The sequence below is a fragment of the Mandrillus leucophaeus genome, unplaced genomic scaffold (assembly GCF_000951045.1).
Source record: "Mandrillus leucophaeus isolate KB7577 unplaced genomic scaffold, Mleu.le_1.0 Scaffold1693, whole genome shotgun sequence".
NCBI classification, from domain to species: Eukaryota; Metazoa; Chordata; class Mammalia; order Primates; family Cercopithecidae; genus Mandrillus; species Mandrillus leucophaeus.
In genome coordinates, this window is record NW_012101691.1 from 100,068 (window position 1) to 121,823 (window position 21,756).

The following is a 21,756-nucleotide window of genomic DNA, read 5'->3' on the forward strand; positions in this document are numbered from 1 at the left end:
GGCGGCGGGCGGTGGGTGGCGGCTGAGGCGGCGGGTAACCCCTGTATCGGTTACAGGCGGCGGTGGCGTCACGTGCTGCCTGTGCAAACACTATCGCGAGGCTCCTGCGCCTCCGGTAGCAGCGGCGGCCGCGGGAGCAGGCTTGGGGGAGGGACCTGCCAGGGACTGGGGGGAGTGGGGGCATGGGGAGGGAGCGAGCGCGCGAGGAAAGAGACGAGAGCGTCGGGGCGACCCTGCCGCACCTGCGGATTGCAGGGCAGCGAGAAAGCCCGGGGTTGCCTGACTCGCGTGCCTTCTGTCTGTTCTTAGTCTGGCGAAAGGTTTGTCAATTTCATTTAACATTTCAAGAAAACAACTTTTTGTTTTATTAATCTTTTGTATTGTTTTCTTCATTTCAATTTTACTTATGTCTGCTCTGACCTTTACTATTTGTTTTCTTCCACAAATTTTGGGTTTGATTTTCTTGCTTTTCTAGTTCTTTAAGATGCATTGTTATGTTTTTTATTTGAAGTTTCTCTTCTTTTTTATGTAAGCATTTGTAGCTGTAAACTTCCCTCTCAGTACTGGTTTTGCTGTATCCCACAGGTTTTGGTATTTTGTGTTTCCATGATCATTTGTTCCAAGAAAATTTTCAGTTTCCTTCTTAATTTCTTCATTGACCTACTCAGCATTCATTGTTTAATTTCCATATATTGATATAGTTTCCAAAATTCCTCTTGTTATTGATTTCTAGTTTTATTCCATTGTGGTCAGAGAAGATTAAAACTTGTTTTGTAACCCAACATATGGTCTATCCTTGAGAATGATCTATGTGCTGAGGAAAAGAATGTGTGTTCTGCAGCTGTTGGATTAAATGTTCTGTAAATATCTGTTAGATCCATTTGGTTGATAGTGCAGATTAAGTCCAGTATTTGTTTGTTGATTTTCTATCTGGAGGATCTGTTCAGTGTTGGAAGTGGGATGTTGAAATCTCTGGCTATTATTGCATTGGAGTCTATTTCTCTCTTTAGCTCTAGTAAATACTTGCTTTATATATCTGGGTGCTCCAGCATTGGGTGCATATGTATTTACAATTGTTATAGCCCCTTGCTGAATTGACCTGTTTATCATTAGTGACCTTGTCTCTTCTTATAGTTTTGTCTTGAAATCTATTTTGTCTGATGTAAGTGTAGCTACTGTGTCTCTTTCTTTGGTTTCCATTGGCATGGAGTATCTTCTTCCATCCCTTTGTTTTCAGTCGATATGTGTCTTTATAGATGCTGTGTGTTTCTTGTAGACAACAGATCAATAGGTCTTGTTTTTTCTTTAATTGATTCAGCCACTCTATGTCTTTTGATTGGAGAGTTTAGTCCATTTACATTCAATGTTATTATTGATAAGTAAGGACTTACTCCTGCCATTTTGCTAATTGCTTTTGGTCTTCTCTCTCTTCTTTCTTTTCTCCATCTTCCTTTTAGTGAAGGTCATTTTCTCTGATGACATGATTTAGCTTCTTGCTTTTTGTTTTTTGTGTATCTGTTGTACTGTTTTTGGTTTGATGTTACCATGAGGCTTGCAAATAGTATCTTATGACCCATTATTTTAAGCTGATAACAACTTAACACTGCATAAACAAAGAAGTAAAAAGAAGACTAATTAAGACTTTATGCCTTAACTTCATTCCTCCACTTTTTAACTTTTTGTTATGATTTTAATCTTATTGTACTGTGTCTTGAAAAGTTGTGGTTACTATTTTTCATTGCTTCATCATTTCGTTTTTCTACTCAAGATAAGACTAGCCTGACCAACATGGTGAAACCCTATCTCTACTAAAATACAAAATTAGCTGGACATGGTGGCACATGCCTGTAATCCCAGCTACTTGGGAGGCTGAGGCAGGAGAATTGCTTGAACCCAGGAGGCAGAAGTTGTGGTGAGCCGAGATTGCGCCATTGCACTCCAGTCTGGGCTGGAGCGAAACTCCATCTCAAAACTAAAAACAAACTAACAAAAAAAGGAGTTTACACACTACAGTTACAGTGTTATAATGTTCTGTGTTTTTCTATGTATTTAATATTACCAGTGAGTTTTATGCCTTCAGATGATTTCTTATTGTTCACTAACATCTGTTTCTTTCGATTGAAATACTCACTTTAGCATTTCTTGTAAGACAAGGTCTGATGTTCATGAAATCCCTCAACATTTGTTTGTCTGGAAACAAATTATTTCTCCTTCACGTTTGAAGGGTAATTTCACCAGCTATACTATTTGAGGGTAAAAGTTTTTTCCTTCAGCACTTTAAATCCATTATGCCACTCTGTCCTGTCCTGTAAGGTCTTCACTGAGAAGTCTGCTGCCAGACATATTGGAGCTCCATAGCATTTTATTCATTTCTTTTCTCTTGCTGCTTTTAGGATCTTTTAAAAATCCTTGTCATGTGGGAGTTTCAGTATTGAATGCCTTGAGGTAGTCGTCTTTGCATTAGATCTGCTTGGTGTACTGCATCCTTCTTGCATTTGGATATTGATATCTTTCTCTAGGTTTGGGAAGTTTTCTGTTATTATCCCTTTGAGTAACCTCTCCATCTCTCTCTCTCTACCTCCTCTTTAAGGCTAATAATTCTTAGACTTGGCTTTTTGAGGCTATTTTCTAGGTCCTGTAGATAGGCTTCATTGTTATTTATTCTTTTTTCTTTTGTTTCCTTTTATTGTGCTTTTTCAAACAGCCTGTTTTCAAGCTCACTAATTTTTCTTCTCCTTGATATATGATGATATTAAAGTACTCTGATGCATTTTTCAGTATGCCAATTGCATTTTTGAGCTCCATAATTTCTGCTTAATTCTTTTTAATTGTCTCAATCTCTGTTAAATTTATCTGATAGGATTCTGAATTCCTTCACTGTACTATCTTGAATTACTTCGAGTTGCCTCAACACAGCTGCTTTGAATTCTCTGAAAGGTAACATATCTCTATTTCTCAAAGACTGGTCCCTGGTGCCTTATGTAGTTCATTGGTTGAGGCCATGTTTTCCTGGATGGTGTTGCTGCTAGGAGATGTTCTTCAGTGTCTGGGCATTGAAGAGTGAGGTATTTATTGTAGGTTTTTGTAGTCTGTGGTTGTTTGTTTTCTCCTGTCCTTGGGAAGGCTTCCCAGATATTCAAAAGGACTTGGGTGTTGTCATCTTAGCTATATCTGCTTTAGGGGGACTCCAAGCCCAGAAACATTATGGTTCTTGCAGACTCATAGAGGTACTGCTTTGATCATCTTGGCCAAGATCTAGAATAATTCTCTGGATTACCAGGCAGAGACTTGTTCTCGTCCCTTACTTTCTTCCAAACAAGTGGAGTCTCTCTCTCTCTCTCTGTTCTGAGCCTCCTGGATTTGGGGGTGGAGTGACACAAGCACCCCCACCACCACTATGGACACCACCACTATGACTGTGCTGGGTCAGACCTGAAGTCAGCACAACACTGGGTCTTGCTCAAGGCCTACTGTAACTACTCCCTGGCTACTACCTATGTTTGTTCCAATCTGTGGGGCTCTACAATTAGTAGGTGGCAAGGACAGCCAAGCCTGTGTCTTTCCCTTCAGGGTGGCAAGGTCCCCCAGGCCCCAGACAAGTTCAGATCACTTGTCTTTAGTTTTGTACAATTTTATTTCTGCTCTGTGTTTCGTCTCGTTTATTTTTCTCCCTGTGTCCTATTTGTGTCTTCCATGGGGTCTATTTTCCTCTTGCTCTTTCTACTTGCCATGATGAAGGTTTTTTTTTTTTTTGATGGAGTCTTGCTCTGTCGCCGAGACTGGAGTGCAATGGCGCCATCTCAGCTCGCTGCAAGCTCTGCCTCCCAGGTTCACGCGATTGTCCTGCCTCAGCCTGCCGAGTAGCTGGGACTACAGGTGCTTGCCACCACGCCCAGCTAATTTTTCTCTTTTTAGTAAAGATGGGGTTTCACCGTGTTAGCCAGGATGGTCTTGATCTCCTGACCTCATGATTCGCCCTCCTTGGCCTCCCAAAGTTCTGGGATTACAGGTGTGAGCCACTGTGCCCAGCCCAATGAAGGTTTTTTTAAAAAATTTATTTTGTAACTTCGACCAGACCCTACTTTATCTCCTTCTGTTCATTTTTGATTCTCTTCTCTTGTATTTGAGCCTCATGATTTTCATTCATAAATTCAATCCCTTCATTATTTTCTATCCAAGGAGAATTACTTGGCTGAAATTCTCATCTCATTGTTTGGAAATATTCCTCTGGTGAATATTTTTTATACACTCTGTTGCTGTTTATAAAACGTCGATACTGTTCCAGTTCAAGTTTATTACTCATTTTCATGAATTAAGCTGTGCCGGGCCTGCTGTTTGTAGGTGTTTCTGTGGAGGTGGGAGAAGAGGAGCCTGTGAAGCTCTGCGGCCCAAAGGGTTTCTCGTTTTCTGCTTTGGCAAAGACAAATGCATGCAGCAAAAGCGACTTAGGGTGTGACTGGCTGCCCCAGCGCCGTCTGCATCTTAAATTCACCTGGACACATGGACACCGGGTGTCCGCTGGCAACTCTCTTTATTCTGGCTCTTGTGCTGGTCATTGTATGTGCAGGATAAAGCTTCTGCACGCTCAGAAGAGGTCCTCATGTTTAGAAAGTGTATTTTAGCTGCCTCTGGGCCCTCGTACCGTTGTCGTGTATTCACTTCCTCCCATGTGACCTCTGTCAAATGTCAGCTGGTTTTGGCATCTTCATATATATTTTGGATTCTGTGGGTTTTATCTCTTTTCCTAGTTTCACTAAAACATAAAAGTTCCCATTAAAAAAAAAAAAAACCTGTACATTGTGTTCTAGCGATCCCACTGCTGGGTATTTAGCCAAAGGACATGAAGTCAGTATGTTGAAGAGACATCCACACCCCCATGTTTATTGCAGCACCATCCACAACAGCTACGAAATGGAGTCAGCCTAAATGTCCATCAGTTGATGCATGGATAAAGAAAATGAGGTTCGTTTACACAGTGGAATACTGTTTAGACTTGAAAAAGAATGAAACCCTGTCTCTTGCAACCACATGGATGAATCTGGAGGACAGTGTGTTAACTAAAATAAGCCAGGCTTAGAAAGCAAATGCTGTATGATCTCATTCATCTGTGGAATCTTAAAAAGCTGAACTCATACAAGTAGAGGATAGAGTGGTAGTTACCAGGGCCAGGGGCTGGGGTGGGGGATGCTGGTGAAAGGATGCACAGCCTCAGCTGGCAGGAGGGTGAGTTTGGGAGCTTGGCTGTGCATCACAGTGACCACGGTTGATAACAATGTACTGCATTCTTAAAAAATACTAAGGGAGTGGATTTTAAGCATTCTTGCCACAAAAGATGACAAGTTTGTGAAGTAATGCATGTTAATTAGCTCGATGTTGCCGTCCCATGGTGTGTACATATTTTAAAACATTATGTTGTACACAATAAATAGATACGGCTTCATTTGTCAATTCAAACATTAATTAAAAAAAGAAAAACCATCTACATTTTGCTTTTTCGCAACCATGGGGAAGGCAGGGGGAAACAGTTTTGTGAGGGAGGAAGGGTCAGCGGTGCATGAACGCACTTTTCGCCCGTGCCGGGGGTTGTTGTGACTCCATCCACTGCCTCACCCTCTCCAACCTGTTTTGTCCCCTGGAGGCAACCTGCTCGGCGCCTCTCTCTGGGCCAGCTGCATTAGTGGCTGCTGGTGTAAGGACTCCAAGTCCTGGGCAGCCTTGCGGCTGACCTGGGCCTTGGCCCACTCTGTTTGCCTCATTCCCTTGAGGGATGGCTCCAGGGACCACGCCTCAGCCACCGCTGAGCTCCCTGCGGCAAACCTTGGTCAGCAGGCTGGGGAGACTGCATTGTGCAGGGCCCTAGCCTCCCAGATCCCCTGAGCTGAGTGTACAGCATTGTAAAGAGTCCCCTCAGCAAGCTCCCTTTGCAGTCTGCTCTCTCTCTTTTCCTACCATGTCGGGAGGCAGCACTTTCTTTAGCTTTGTTTTCATCAGCTCCACGGGCCTCTGGGCTCTGCTCTTCCGCCTCACTTCCAGTGGTTGCCCTAGAGCTTGTAACACACTCTTTGCCTTGCACAGCCAGCCTCGTGAGAACGCTGAGGCCGGAGTGGCCATGGTGGGCACTGAGAGATGCTGGCACTCCTGCCATGTGCCTGGCCGCCCAGCGCCCACGCCGGGCTTCACTGTGCTGGCCTTGCCTTCCTGTCTGGAGCTTTGCATCTTTGTCTCCGCGTGATGAAATTTGTCTTTATCCAAAAATAAATTTCTTTGTCTTTTTTTTTTTTGATGGAATCTTGCTCTGTCGCCAGGCTGGAGTGCAGTGGTGTGATCTTGGCTCACTGTAACCTCCGCCTCCTGGGTTCAAGCGATTCTCCTATCTCAGCCTCCTGAGTAGCTGGGATTACAGGCATGCACCACCACGCCTGGCTAATCTTTGTATTTTTAGTAGAGATGGAGTTTCATCATGTTGGCCAGGCTGGTCTCAAACTCCTGACCTCAGGTGATCTGCCCGCCTCGGCCTCCCAAAGTGCTGGGATTACAGGTGGGAGCCACCGTGTCCGGCCTATTTGTCAATGTTCTTTATTGTACATATTGAATAAATAAAATAAAAATGAACCATCTTACACATAAAAATAGACATACACATTTATGAATGTGCTTAAACACCATGTAAGATTTACGCAGTGAGAGAAGCACTCAAGGGGCCACATTCCCCGAGTGTGTCCGTGTGGAAAATATGCCAGCTTCGTTGGCATAACATTTGAATCATATTTTCTTTCCAACAGACTTTTACAGGCATTGATAAATTTTTGCATTTTTTGAGAAATCTGAGGTGACACTGACTTTCCCTTCATAAGGGATTGTTGCCCAGGGGCTCATGTTATTTACACTGAAGTCTGGTAACTTTAATAACATCCATTTGTTACGGAATAGTCTGAATTTCTGGCTGCCTCTTACTTCCTTGGTCCTGGCTAGTGGAGTGGCTGGAGCTGGAAGCTCACCCCCACCCTGCCTGCCCCCAGGCACCCTGAGGCTGCCTTCCGTGAGGAGGTGGCCCCCAGCTCAGGGCTGACCTGCATCCGGCACTCCGGGGTATGAACCCAATGCAGGAAGAAAAGAAGGAGGGAGGAGGGAGGGAACACAGGGGTGCTGGGAGCAAATGGAGAGGGAAATGGCAGCGACCCGAGAGCCAGGCGGTCCTGGTTTGGGGTTGGACTGTGTGGAAACAGTCCCTGGCCCGTGTGTAAGTGGATGGGGGAGGGCATGGAGGTCTGGGGCAGGAAGGGGTGGCAGGAAGGCAGCTCCCAGCCCTGGGGGTCTGGAGCTTATCTTCTTCCTGTGAGCTGGCGGTGGGCGGCTCCCTGGGGCTGTGCCTTGGTCTGGTGGTCTGGTGGAGTCCAGGTCTCCCAGGGGCAGCAGGGCAGCTGGGGCTGGAGGAGCCCTGGGGCCCAGTACCCACACCTGTGACCAGCGCTGGCAGGGGGGACCGGGGCACGAGGCGCCTTTGCCCAGGAAGGGAAGCAAGTGAGTGAGACCTGGAGCCCCCACCCTATGGGCGGCTCCAACCCTCCTGGAGGGCGACTGGGCAGGGGGTGGGTGTTTGTGTATAGATGTGGGGGGATGGGGAGGGGTGGGCTCCAGCCTCTGGGAATCCTGCCAAGGGCTTGGGCACTGCAGGGTGGCTGGGCACGGGGTGCCTGGTGTGGCCAACGTGGCTGCATCCCCAGAACCGCGATGAAGGCGCAGTGGGACCGGCGCCAGGGAGGTGCCTGGTGGTGGCTGCATGGAGGACCTGCCTGCATGACGCCGCTATCTTGAGGGGCGTGGGGTCCACATGAGAGAAGAGGGCACAAACCCCTCCTGGGGGTCTTCCTGAGGCCACCTCAGTCCGGGGCTCTGTGCCTGGTGACTTGCCAGAAGGTCCTCCCTGCCCAGACTCCAAAGTCTGTGCTGCCCCAGGGCAGGAAAGAAAAATCTGTGGCCTGGTCGAAGTTGGGCCCCACAGTGGTGCCCCCTAAACCTGAGTCGCTCCAAAGCGCTCGCTCCTCAGCAGGCCCTGAGTCAGCGCCAAAGCGCTCGCCCCTCAGCAGGCACTGAGTCCTCCCCAAAGCGCTCGCCCCTCAGCAGGCCCTGAGTCGGCTCCAAAGCGCTCGCCCCTCAGGAGGCCCTGAGTGAGCGACAGAGACAGGGGTGGGCTCTTTGATCCAGATGGACATGGGGTTGGATTCCAGTGGGAAGTCACCAGGGCCGGGGTCCTCCAGGGTGTTGGGGTGTGTGTGTTCAGGTGTCAGCTCTGGATTTGGGTTTGTGCCTGTGCTGCCTAGGGGTGATGTTGGGAGGTGCAGATGGCCCCCGGCCCCCATCCTCACCATCCAGTGGGGACACCGTGGGGCTCCCGGTGCTGGGGGTCACGAGGGCTGGGAAGGTCGTAGGTTCAGGCGGCTGCTCCCCCTCTGGTTGGGCCTCCAGCAGCGGCCGGGAGACAGTTTTGGACGCAGCTTTTCTCACAGTGGTTGTAGTTCCCACTATACCCACTGTGACTCGGGGCTGTTCAGAATCCCCCCCAGGTGCCCTGAGCTCTGGGGCCTCCTGGGTGGGGGCTGGGCTGCTGGGCGGGGTCTCCTGTGGGGGCTCTGGAGGCTGTGGCTCACCTTAGGTGTGGGGTGAGCGCCGGGAGCCCCAGCTAGTGGCACACCCACAGAACCTGAGGCCTGCACACATTCTGCCTGGGTGTGTGGGGTGGGTCCAGGCCTCTCTGGACAGGTCAGCCTCAATGGGAAGAGGGCTAGGGTTGCTGCCTGGCTCGTCCTCGGGGTAGAGGGGACCCATCTCCTGGCCCTGGATCCCCTCAGGCTGCCCCTGTTTTCTCAGGAACATCGAACAGGGCAGAGCGCCCTGGAGGGGAGACATCTACTGGCCTGGGTGTCAGGTGTGGCCTCATATCCTAAACATGTCTTGCCTGCTCTCTCTGCCTTCGGCTGACTTGGGATGGGGTTTCTGTCCTGGCCAGTGTCATTGTGGTAGCTGCTGCTATACCCCACTGTGACACAGACACCTTCAGAAACCTCCTGGTTTGTTTGGAGGCCTTCCCTTGCTGGACTCAGCGCCTCTTGGACTTGGCTGGCCTGGACAGGGGCATCCGTCAACACTGGCTCTGGGGTGCCTGCCCGTCTGGTGTCTGGAATCGGCGTCCGAGGCGGAGACCAGCTGCCTAATTGCCTGCAGGGGCTGCAGACAGGTGTTCCTCCCAGGGCAGGGGCCGGGCGGTCCTGGATGGAGCTGAGGTCTGTGCCTGTATCGGGGCCCCATATCCTGCTCCTCCATGGCTCTGAGCTCCCCGTGGCAGGACCTCCTCAGGGTGCTGGGTTCATCCTGTCTGGGAGGGGCTGCCCCCCAGTCCCAGGACTCTAGCGGAGAGCTCACTGAGGGGCTTTTGGGTCTGGCCTGGGCCGCTGTGGGGGTATTCCACTGTGAGAGGGTCCCGCAGAGAATCTCCCATCCTGCTTGTCCTCCCAGAGCCTGGAGAGGTGGGATCTGGGGTTCCCAGAGGAGGATCCTGGACTCAGGGGAGGGGGGCCTCTTCACTGACCTCCCCTCCCTCCATCCTTCCCTCCCCGAAGCTGCCCTGGCGGCCCCCCTGCACCCCAGCCTCTGTCTGCACTGGCTCTGCCGGCTCTGGTGTACCAGGATGGTGCCCGGGTGGAGAGGAGGTGGGCGGGTCTGTGGGTGAGAGGGGTGGGCTCATCCAGGACAGTGGAGCACCCGTGGGGCCCTGAGCCCTCTCCCACACCATCCCTGTTCTTTCCTCGCAGCCTGCCACTGTGGGAGCCCTTGGCAGGATGGACCATACCCTCTAGGAGGCTAGCACTTCCCTGGGTTCATGAAGACGGAGCCTCCTGCCGGGTGGCCCCGCTTCCTCCTTCAGCCCTTCCTGATGGCTTCCTGGGGATTCCAGATTCCCATGGGGTGATGAGAGGAGAACAGAGGGCAGGAGGGGCAGGGCTGGGTCCTGGGGAAGGGGGCGATCGGTCTGGTGTCCCTGGAGAGAAGTTCTGGGCTCCTGGGCACCAATCAAGCAGGCGTCCTTTCTGTCCACTCCCCCCCGAGGGTCCCGTCCAGAGCCAGGTGGGGGACCCGTAAGGGGAGGGCCTGTGTCCTGTCTCCCCAGTTCTCTAGACAGGGAGGGGATAAGGGGTCCTCCCGTGGCAGCGCCAGGCAGTGACTCTGGTGTTGGGTTGTTGGTCTTCGTGGGCTGGCCTGGGGAGTGGGGGCGGTGCAGAGCAGGAGGGGGTGGACTCAGGTGGGGGATGGGCCGGTCATCCCTGTGTTCCTGCCATTTCCCGCCCTGGTCACCTGCAGTGAACCCCGGCAAGGATGGGGGTGGCCTCCCAGCCTGCTGCCTGCCTGGGGTCTGCTCTGGCACTGAAACTGGGGATGGGAGCCATCCTGGAGGTCAGCAGCCTCCTAGGACAGCAGGAGACCAGGCCAGCCCCTATCAGGGGAAGCAGTGGGGATTTTGGCAGGGTCTGCGTTGAGAGCCCCTACCCGGTAGTCACAAAGCCCGATGCCCCAACAGTATGTCCTGTCCACAGCCGTCTGCCCACCCTGTCTTAGCCGGGACAAGGGAGGGTACTGTGCCCCTGGCAGGCCCAGCCTTTGGCCTTCCTTGCAGGGATGAGGCCCTGGGAAGCTGAGCTGTTGGTGGTGCTGGGAGAGGTCCCCAGGGCAGGGGGATAGGGCTTAATCGAGCAGCCTGGGTGGGGTTGGGTCCTCCTGCAGGCTGGCCACTCAGTGATGGACGTCTCTGGGTGGTCCTGCAGCTGGTGCCAGGATACACACAGTGCTCTGGGCCCACTGCCTGGGCTCCCCGTCTTGTTTCCAGGGGGTTGGGTGGTGCTCCAAGCCTCAGTTTCCCCACTGTGGAGGGGATGCTGCTGGAGGGATGAGGATCATAGAGCACAGCCTGGCAGCTTCTGTGCCTGCTATCCCTGCGGACTTGGGCTGTGGGACGGGCGGGTTTCCCCATCAGGGCTGGGCCTGCCAGGGGCACAGCACCCTCACATGCCCACACTGGGGGCTCTGTGGCTCTGGCTCCATGGTGCTGCCTGCACCTCTCAGGGCTGGAAGCTGCCTTTCCCTGCCAGCCTTTGGTTTCTATCTCAGTCATCCCTGCCCTGGAGCACAGACCTCCCACTGAGGGAACCTCCCCACAGAGGGCCAGAGGGCAGAGAGCGGCAGCCTTGAGAGCCCCAGGAGAAGCAGGTGAGCTAGAGGCCTGGGGCTGCGCGGCAGGGGCCTGTCTAGTTGGCCTGGTTGCTGCTATGGTGGCACCACTGTGGTAACTACCCACTGTATCCGCCACAGCCTGACACCCCCTGACAATAACCACACCTGGAACTGGAGGCGGGGCTGTCAGGAGGAGCTTCCCAGGAAATGGGGAGGGTCCAGACAGCTGTGCCAGGAGCCCCCAGTGCTGGGGAGGTGGGGGGGCTGCTCAGGTACCAGATGTGCACAGTGTCCCCCTGGAGAGGCCTCTGCAGCCTCCTGGGCTCTGGAACAGGTCTCTGGTCAGCAGGTGGCTGGGTGCTCCCCCGGCATGTGCTCTCCTGTGCTCCTCACCAGTGAGCTCCTATGCAACCCAGTGCGGGCCCAGCTCCAGCGTCCACTCCTGTCAGCCTGGCCGAGGGTCCAGGCAGAACTGGATATGGGCTCCTTCTTAGGTCCCTCGGAGACTCTATGGTTGTACCTGGAGCTGGGGGCTCCATAAGTGGTGTTTGTCAGGTGGGGACATCAAAGGCAGGAGTTTCTACGTGGGCAGGTGAGGGGGACTGTCTGGGGCCTGGCCTTGCGGAGCACAGTGGCCTCTCGGAGGAGGGTGTGTGGGAGTCCTGCCTGTTGGGAGCCTGGGGGACGCTGCCCTGTTGATTCCAACCAGGATGGGAATCCAGACAATTGGCAGGAGGTGCTGGAACAACGCTCATTTCTACAGGGATTCCAGGCCCCAGGAATTGGCTTTTGGAACTGGGGCATCTGTCGGGACAGGGTCTGGTGCAGCTGACAGGGAAGGGACCAGGGCACCTGTGGTCATCAGTGAGGTCACCTCAGAGCCCTCTGAAGGCCCTGTTTGGAGGCACAGGGTGTGTGGGGCACCAGCCCATGGGCTGAGATGGCCAAGGTGTCCCTGGAGGCCAAGGGTCTGGGCACAAGCCCTCGGGCCTGGCTCTTGTGGTCCTGGAGAACTCCGAGCCGAGGAATATGCATAAATCCTGGGTGTCAGGTTAGTTTTTGCAACTGGGTTCATCACTGTGGTAGTTACTGTATTCACACAGTAGGAGGGCCCTTCACAAAAAGCCCCTGAGTGTGGCCACAGGCCTTTCCCACCCAGGCCTTCTTCCAGTCATCTGGGGCCCCCATTGACAGTGGTTCTGTGTCCTGGGGATCTCAGGCCTTTCTGAATCTTCCCCACTTGCCATTGAGGGCAGGTGGATCTGACTCACCTCCCGGGCTCCTGTTCCCTCCAGGAGGGGCTGAGGTGATGCCTGGCAGGAGGGTGTGCAGGAGTCAGGCCTCCTGGAGTTTGAGCCCTGGGGCAGGTGCAGGGGTGGGATGTCTTTTAGGGGTCTGGGAAGGGCTGGGCTGTGGGGTTGTCCCCATGGGCCATCTTGTGTTCTGGGGGCCGTCCCGATCCAGATGTGGGTTCCTGCTGTGATGCCACTGAGGACTGTCCTGGAAGAGGGTGACCACTGAGGAGAGAGACAGGGATTTCTGGAAGGTTCTTTGTCTCTGACTGTGGGAGGTGAATCCTCTGTTGGCCTCCCTGGTGAGGTCTGGAAAGCAGCAGGACTCAGGATGGCCGGGCAGGATGAGTGACGCCCAGCTCTGGCTGTCCCCGGGAATGTCTTCTGTGTTGGAAATGACCCAGGAGAGGCTCAGGCATCAGGGCCGGGCAGGGCAGTGACCACAGGGGCAAGGACAGTGCACAGGGCCAGCCCCACCCTCCTGATGCCCCTACTCAGACATGGGGGGCTCACAGGGTCCACACATGTGGCCCAGTTTTGAGGGCGAGGCTTCCAGGACCACCAGCCGGACAGCAGCAGATAGTGCTGTAGGGCCGGCCCTGTCCCCATCTGGACTGGGGTTGGAGGGCAGCAGTGGTGTGGACTCCTTGGAGCAAGGTCTGGCTGACCTGTGGGGTGACCTTGGCCATCTGTTTCATGGTCTCTGGGGCTGGCGGGCTGGAGCCCAGCATGGTCACTCCTGGGCCTGTCCATCGTGCCTGCCACCCTGTGTGTCTGGGTCATGGGCTGCACTGCTGTGGTGGCCACCACACCCATGGTGCTGTGTCCTTGATCAAAATCCTAACATGGCATGCGGCGGTCCCCCGGGAGGGCTCTGGCGGGAGGCTCCTAGGGATGAGTTTTCGATGGACTCTGTGACACTGTGGGTTTAATATTGACTACTAATATCGTAATCGTAATACCACAGTGACACAGACCTCACTCCAAACCTACCCAGGCCTGAGGAAACCCAGAATGTCCAGGGTTGACCTAAGGAGGCAGCAGGGATCCAAGGGGAAGCTGTGGGCCCAGCCCTCTCAGGTGTGCTGTGGGGACACTCGGGTCTGCCCCTCGCTTAGATGGCACTGTCCGTGCCCACTTGTGTCCTGAGGCTCCACCTCAGGCTGGCATCTGTCCCTACTGTCCCTACCCACCACATGGCCATGTCCTTCTGGGTTCATAAATTGCCCCCGAATTATGTAGGCATCGTTCTGGGGCTTTTTATGTTTCCCAAGGAGCTCGGTGCCTCCACCCCGAAAGGTGAGATCTGGGAGAGTTCCAGAGTCATTCCTTAATCCTGGATGAGCCCCTGCAGCCTGGGTGCTACTCAGGTTCCAGCAAGACCTGGAGCAGGTGCAGGTGAGGCCCAAGTCCAGGTGAGGCCCAGGCCAGGTGAGGTCCAGGTCAGGGGAGGCTGAGGTGGATGTGTGAGGCTTCTGCAGTTTTCTCTGGGTGCTGACCCTGCCTGGTGTCCCTGCCCCTCCTCCCAGCCCCCGCGCTGTGCCTGCAAGGTGGCAGCCCCTGCACAGGAAGTGCTGGCTGTGGAGGAGCTGGGCTGTGCATAGGCGTCCCTCTCGGGCTCTGGCCGGGGAGTGTGGCTGAGTTGCTCCTCTCTGGAAATCACTGAGTGTGCCATCCTCGGGGGTATACATCCTTGCTCCACATCAGGCCACAGGAGCTGCCAGCAGGTACCAGCATGCCCTGCTGAGCAGAGAGCCCGCAGCCTGTCGTGGATGCCCAGGGAGATGAGTTCTACCACACATCAGGCCTTTTTGTCTTTAAAGTCGTTTCTTTGGGGGATACATCATCGGTGTCTCATATACTAAATATATGTCTGTATCATTGTGGAATTGCCTGTGTCATTGCTTGTTTCTCCAACCTGGGTTAATGTCTTTGCTATTGTGAACAGTGCCGGAGTGAGAATTTTCTAAACACAGCTGTGTGCATTTTCCTCTTCTTGTGATTTAGAAGTTTAACTGCTGTTTTCAAGGTTCTGTCATGTATTTGTTCTATTCTTGTTAGGAGACTTGCCAACCCTGTGCGTCTCAGTTCATACCCTCTTCCTTCCCCAGTGGAAGTAACCACAACTGTGTTTATGTGATCATCATTTTCTTGATTTTCCTTGTAGTTTTTCTAGTGGAAAGTTTATCCCTTAAGAAGATAGTTCATTTTGCCGGATGTAAATTTTATTTAGAAGAAATCACATTGAAATTATTTTTTTGGACTTTCTTTTGTTACCCCAGTTACTCAGCTTTATCGTGAACTCAACTGCAGAGTTGCCTGCAACCCTGTACTGTTGTCCTCGTGGCTGTCTGGGTTTGCGTTGCACGAACCTGCCATTGTTTATTTGCCTGTTCTCCTTCAGGTGGACGTTTGCTTCGTTCTCAGTTTGGGGCTATGACAGTCAGTTTTTCTGCACATCTTTGCCCATGAGGCTCTCAGGGAGGGCTCTAGGGCTGGCATTGCCTGCAGGGTTCTGCTTTGTCACGGGGAGTTCCTGTCAGTGCTTTTCAGAGTGTGTGTGCCCAGCAGCAATGCCTGAAGGTGCCCACTGAACTTTGCCCTGGCATCAGGAACTTTCTGTGTGCTTGCTTCTGTGCTGCTCCACATTCAGGAGAATTTATTCAGGTCTGTGCTGCAAATCCATCCCACTGATTCTCTCTTTAGCTGTGTCTACACCAGCTGTTAAGCATCCCATGATGCAGCAGTGTGGGCACAGGGCAAACTTTCAAAAGATGACAGTGTAGGATAGCGGCTGCTCCTCCTTCCCTCTGCCCTTCCCACAGACTGTCCTCCTGGGCTCACTCCCAGCCATTCATCCCAAACTCCAGTTTATGGAACTCTCTGCACGGGAAAGCAGAAACAGCAAAAGGCCCTGCTCAGGCTCTGCCTGCATCCCCTCTTGCACACCTGCCAAAGCTCTTTCCTTGAGGCCTGTGCCAGCTTCCCCAGCTGTCTCTCATTTTCTGTTTACTCTGCTCGCCAGCTGGTGGGGTGATGTCTTGGCGGGGAGTCTGGGGCATTTTTTACATTGATGGACACCCCTAGGCCCTATTTCCCAGACGCTGCCCCAGCCCCTAAGTCCCAGAGTGGGTGCGTTTGAGTAGGGCTTTGGGACTGGGGCTGTGTCACTGTGGGCATAGCAGACACCACCACTACAATATCCTCACAGTGACACGAGCCGCCACAAAATCCTCCTGTCCCCGCGGGTGTCACCGAGTCCCCTCTTTCTGGCCCGGCTCTCCTGCTGAGACTGTGCCTCCCAGGGGGTTTTTGTCTGAAACTCAGGGTGCCTTGGGGAGGACTCTGAGCCCAGCGCTGTACAGGGGGCTCCTCCTTTGTCCTGGGGGAGTTGCGTGGACCCTGTTTTTGGTCAAGGGAAGCGCTTGCTGGTGGAGGAGACCTCCCCTCCTCTCTTTCTCGGGAGCCCCCTCTGATGGTGTTGCCTGGTGTTTCTCAGGGCTGGTTCTGGGGACTCGGCAGAGTCTGCCCTGTTCCAGGTGGGACTGTGGGTCTGTTCTGTTTCCACAAGGTGTGGTTCGTCCGCCAGTGGGGGGCTCAGGATGTTAGCAGCTGGTCTCTGCCCCTATGGTGTAGGCTCCGGCTCACAGCTCCCCTGCCCTCCAGGTCGGTCACTGACTCTGTTACTATCCAGCGGCCTCTGTGACTGTTCCGTGGTGGCTGCGGGTCTCTTCCCAGGAGAGGCCTGTGAGAGGGCCGGGATGTCTGGGAGCCCTGCATTCTCCCGTGATGTTGCTGCCTGGATCCCTCGTCTTTGAAGGGAGAGCCGAGCCTCCCTGCAGGTGCGGGCGGTGACAGACACAGGCGGATGTGCGTCAAGGCGCTGGAGGCCGATTTCTTTCAGTGCCTTCTGCCTGTGGAAAGTCTGAGCTCCCTGCTTCTGTGCACAGGAGGTTGCCCTGTAACCGGGCAGTGAGGGCAAGGGCCCAGGCCTGCATGGCAAAGACTTGGGCGAGACTTTGTCTTGGAAGTACCAGGGCCGGCCCTGAGAGGGGATTGGGGCTGGAGTGGCCAGGAGGAAGGTGAGGGCATGGGCAGTGTGTGGGTGGGAATGCAGAGTCAGTGCCATGACTCAGGGGCCCCAGAAGACAAAGAGATCACTTTGTGGGCAGGTGGGGGCAGGGGTGGGCACAGGCAGGAGAAACTGAGGCTCTGGCAGCAGAAGAGGGGAGGGCCTGCAGGTGCAGGGTTGGCCTGGGAGAGTGTCTGGAGTGAGGGACAGGGGTCTGGGTGGAGACCAGGGTGGGGACTGCAGGCACCGGGCCACAGGGTTGTCTGGGTAGGCAGTAAGAGCAGCAGGGTTGGAAGGGCCGAGACAGGGTCGGGTCTCCCCAGGGTGTGGGCTGCAGGGAGGGGCTGCACCGGGTGTTTCCCTGAAGGAGGGAAGAGGGAGGGAGCACAGAGGCACTGGGAGCGAATGGAAAAGGAGATGGCAGTGACCTGAGAGCCAAGTGGTCCCGGTTTGGGGTTGGACTGTGTGGGAACAGCTCGCTGAGCTGTGTGTAAGTGGTCAGGGGAGGCACGGAGGTCTCGGCTACAAGCAGTGGCAGGAAGCCAGGTCCTGGCCCTCGGGGTCTGGAGCTTATCTTCCTCCTGTGAGCTGGGTGTGGGTGGCTCTTGTGGGCAGTGCCCTGACTTGTGGTCTGGTGGAGCCCAGGCTTCCCAGGAATGGCAGTGCTGTCTGGGCTGCAGCAGCCTTAGGGGCCAGGTCAGGGTAGCCCTAGGGCCACTGCCTCTAGCTGTGTCTAGCGCTGCAGGGATCTGGGCATGAGGCCTCTTCTCCCAGGATGGGAGGTGCGTGAGTGAGACCCTAAGTCCATACCCCATGGGGGCTTGAGCCTCCTGCAGAGGGGCTGAGCAGTGGTACGTGGCTGTGTGCAGATGGGGGGTGGGAGGTGGGGAGCTCAGCCCCTCGAAGACGCACCCTGCTCTGCTCCACGGTGTGTGCTTGGGCGCTGCAGGATGGCTGGGCCTGGCCTGCCTGGGGTGCCTGAGGTGGCTGCATTCCCAGAGCCGGGACTGAGGCCCAGTGGGGTCCGGGGAGGAGTCTGAAGGGGACTCCATGGAGGACGTGCCGTGGACGGCACCCCTATCTTGGGGAGGACCTGGGATCCAGTTGGGAGGAACAGGCGTGGACCACCTCCTGGGGGCCTTCCTGGGGCCACTTCAGCCTGGGGGTTCTGTGCTTGGCCACCAGCCAGTAGTTCTTCCCTGGCCAGACCCCAAAGTCTGTGCTGCCTCAGGAAAGGAAGGAAGGGTCTGTGGCCTTGTCAAAGTCGGGGCCCACAGTGGTGTCCCCTAAGCCTGAGTCTGCTCCCAAGCGCTCGCCCTGCAGGAGGCCCTAAGTGAGGAACAGAGATGGGGCAGGGCCTTTGGTCCTGGTGGACTCTGGGGCGGATTCCAGTGGGGAGTCATCAGGGTCGGGTCCCCCAGGGTATTGGGGCGTCTCTGCTCCTGGAGTCGGCTCTGGATGTGGGTTTGTGCCTGTTCTGCCTGGGGTTGATGTTGGGAGGCACTGCTGATCTCTGACTCTCTGAGGATGTTTGTCAGAAGGGTCAGCTCCAGCCACGGGCCCTGGGCCAGGGCAGAAGGATGGGATCAAGCCCCTGCCCGGACCCGCCAGAGCCCCGGCCCTTGTCCTCCCATCCAGCGGGGACACCGTGGGGCTCCGGGTGCTGGGGGTCATGGGAGCCGGCAGGACATGGGTTCGGGCAGCTGCTCCCCTCTCTGGCTGGGCCTCCGGCAGCGGCCAGGAGACAGTTTTGGACGCAGCTTTTCTCACAGGGGTCGTTCCAGGTGTTCCTACTGTGACTCAGGGCTGTTGAGAATCCGAGGAGCTGCCCTGAGCTCTGGGGCCTCCTGGGTGGGGGCTGGGCTGCTGGGTGGGGTCTCCTTCAGGGGCTCATTTTAGGTGTGGGGTGAGCACTGGGAGCCCCAGCTCGCAGAACACCCACAGAGACCAGGGCCTGCACACATTCTGCCCCAGTGTGTGGGCTGGGCCCAGGCCCCTCCAGGCAGGTCAGTCTCAACGAGGAGGGTGCTCAGGTCCTGCCTGGCTCCTCCTTGGGGTAAAGGGACCCATCTCCTGGCCCTGGGCTCCCTCAGGCTGCACCTGTTCTTGCAGGAACGCAGGACAGTGGAGGGTGCCCCGGAGGGGAGACGTCTGCTGGCCTGGGTGTCAGGTGCGGCCTCAGACCCTGAACATGTCCTCCCTGCTCTCTCTGCCTTCCGCTGACTAGGGACGGGGTTTCTGGCCCAGCAAGTGTCACTGTGGGACCAGCCACCGCTATACCCCACTGTGACACAGACACCTTCGGAAACCTCCTGGTCTGTTTGGAGGCCTTCCCTTGCTGGGCTCAGTGCCACTTGGTCTTGTCTGGCCTTGACGGAGCGTCCCTCAACCCTGGTTCTGGGGGGCCTGCCCCTCTGTCTGGTGTCTGGAGTGGGGGTCCGAGGCAGAGGCCAACTGCCTCCCAGCCTGCAGGGGCCAGAGACAGGGGTTCCTCCCAGGGTGGGACCGGAGGTCCTGGATGGAGCGGAGGTCTGTGCCTGTATCAGGGGCCCCATATCCTGCCCCTTCGTGGCTCTGAGCTCCCCCTGGCAGGACGTCATAGGGGTGCTGGGTTCGTTCTCTTTGGGAGGGCCTGCCTCCAGGCCCGGCACGGCAGTGCAGAGCTCACTGAGGGGCTTTTGGGTCTGGCCTGAGCCGCTGTGGGGGTATTCCACTGTGAGAGGGTCCCGCAGAGAATCTCCCATCCTGCTTGTCCTCCCAGAGCCTGGAGGGGGCTGGATCTGGGGATCCGAGAGGAGGATCCTGGACCCAGGGGAGGGGAGCCTCTTCACTCACCTCCCCTCCTTCCATCCCTCCCTCCCGCAAGCTGGCCTGTTCAGCCCTCCTGCACCCCAGCCTCTGTCTGCACTGGTTCTGCTGGCTCTGGTGTAGGTGGGAGTTACGATGTATGGACAACCTGCGGCCAGGGTGGAGAGGAGGTGGGCAGGTGGAAGAGGAAGTGGGTAAAAGGGGAGGCTCAGTGAGGACAGAGGAGCACTCCGTGGGGCCCTAAGCCCTTTCCCACACCATCCCTGGTCCATCCCCGCAGCCTGCCACTGTGGGAGCCCTCCGCAGGGTGAACCATACCCTCTAGGAGGCTGGCACTTCCCTGGGTTCACGAAGACGGAGCCTCCCGCCCGGTGGTACAGCAGCCCTGCTTCTTCCCTCAGCCCTTTCTGATGGCTTCCTGGGGATTCCTGATACCCATGGGGTGATGAGAGGAGAGCAGAGGGGAGAAGGGGCAGGGCTGTGTCCTGGGGAAGGGGATGCTCGGGCTGGGGTCCCTGGAGAGAAGTTCTGGGTTCCTGGGGGCGAATCAGGCAGGTGTTCTTTCTGTCCACACACTGGCTCCCGGCAGGAGCCAGATGGGAGAACAGTAAGGAGAGGGCCTGTGTCCTGTCCTCCCCAGTCCTCTAGACAGGGTGGGGGCCGAGGGATCCTCCCCAGGGCAGCGCCAGGCAGTGACTCTGATGTGGGGCCCTGGTCGTGGTGGACTGGCTTGGGGGGTGCAGGGTGCAGAGCAGGGGGTGCAGACTGTGTTGGGGGATGGCCTGGTCATCCCTTTGTTCATGCCATTTCCTGTCCTGGTCACCAGCAGTGAACCCTGGCAAGGAGGGGCTGGCCTCCCATCCTGCAGCCTGCCTGGGATCTGCTCTGGCCCTAGAACTGGGGACAGGAGCCATCCTGGAGGTCAGCAGCCTCCTAGGACAGCAGGACACCAGGCCAGCCCCTATCGGGGGAGGCAGTGGGGATTTTGGCAAGGACTGCGTGGTATGGGAGCCAGTGCCCCACTAGGCACAGTGACAGATACCCCAGCAGTATGTCCTTTCCCCCACTAGGCTGCCCACCCTATCTTAGCTGCAGTGTGTGAGGGTGCTGTGCCCCTGGCAGGCCCAGCCCTTGACCTTCCATGCAAGAATGAGGCCCTGGGATGCTGAGAACAGACGTCCCACTGAGGGAACCTCCCCACAGAGGGCAAAGGGCAGACAACAGCAGCCTTGAGAGCCTCGGGAGAGGCGGGTGAGCTGGAGGCCTGGGGCTGCGCGGCAGGGGCCTGTCTACCTGGCCTGGTTGCTGCTATGGGCGGCACCACTGTGGTAACCGTAGCTGTATCCACCACAGTCTGACACCCCCTGACAATAACCACACCTGGAACTGGAGGCGGGGCTGTCAGGAGGAGCTTCCCAGGGAACAGGGAGGGTCCAGACAGCTGTGCCAGGGGCCCCCAGGACTAGGGAGGCGGAGGGCTGCTTAAGTACCAGATGCACAGTGTCCCCCTGGAGAGGCCTCTGCAGCCTCCTGGGCTCCGGGACAGGCCTCCGGTCAGCAGGTGGCTGGGTGCTCCCCCAGGATGTGCTCTCCTGTCCTCCTCACCAGTGAGCTCCTATGCGACCCAGTGCGGGCCCAGCTCCAGCATCCACTCCTGTCAGCCTGGCCAAGGGTCCAGGCAAAACTGGGCATGGCTCCTTCTTAGGTCCCTCAGAGACTCTCTACAGTTGTACCTGGGGCTGGGGGCTCCATAAATGGTCTGTGCGAGGTGGGGATGTCAAAGGCAGACATTTCTATAGTGGCAGGTGAGGGGGACTGTCTGGGGCCTGGCCCTACAGAACACAGTATCCTCTCGGAGGAGGGTGTGTGGGAGTCCTGCCTGTTGGGAGCCTGGGGGACGCTGCCCTGTTGATTCCAACCAGGATGGGAATCCAGACAATTGGCAGGAGGTGCTAGAATGAGGCTGGTGTCTACAATGATTCTGGGCCCCAGGAATTCACTGTTGGAACCGGGCCAGCTGTCGGGACAGGGTCTGGTGCAGCTGGCAGGGAAGGGACCAGGGAACCTGTGGTCATCAGTGAGGTCACCTCAGAGCCCTCTGAAGCCCCTGTTTGGGGGCACACGGTGTGCGGGGCACCAGCCTGTGGGCTGAGATGGCCCGGGTGTCCCTAGAGGCTGAGGGTCTGGGCACAAACCGTTGGGCCCAGCTATCGTGGTCCCGGAGAGCTCCAAGCCGAGGAGTGTGCCTGGCCCCTGGGTGTCCGGCCAGTTTTTGCCGCTGGGTTCATCACTGTGGTAGCTACCGTAGTCACACAGTAGGAGGGCCCTTCACAAAAAGCCCGTGAGTGTGGCCGAGGCCTT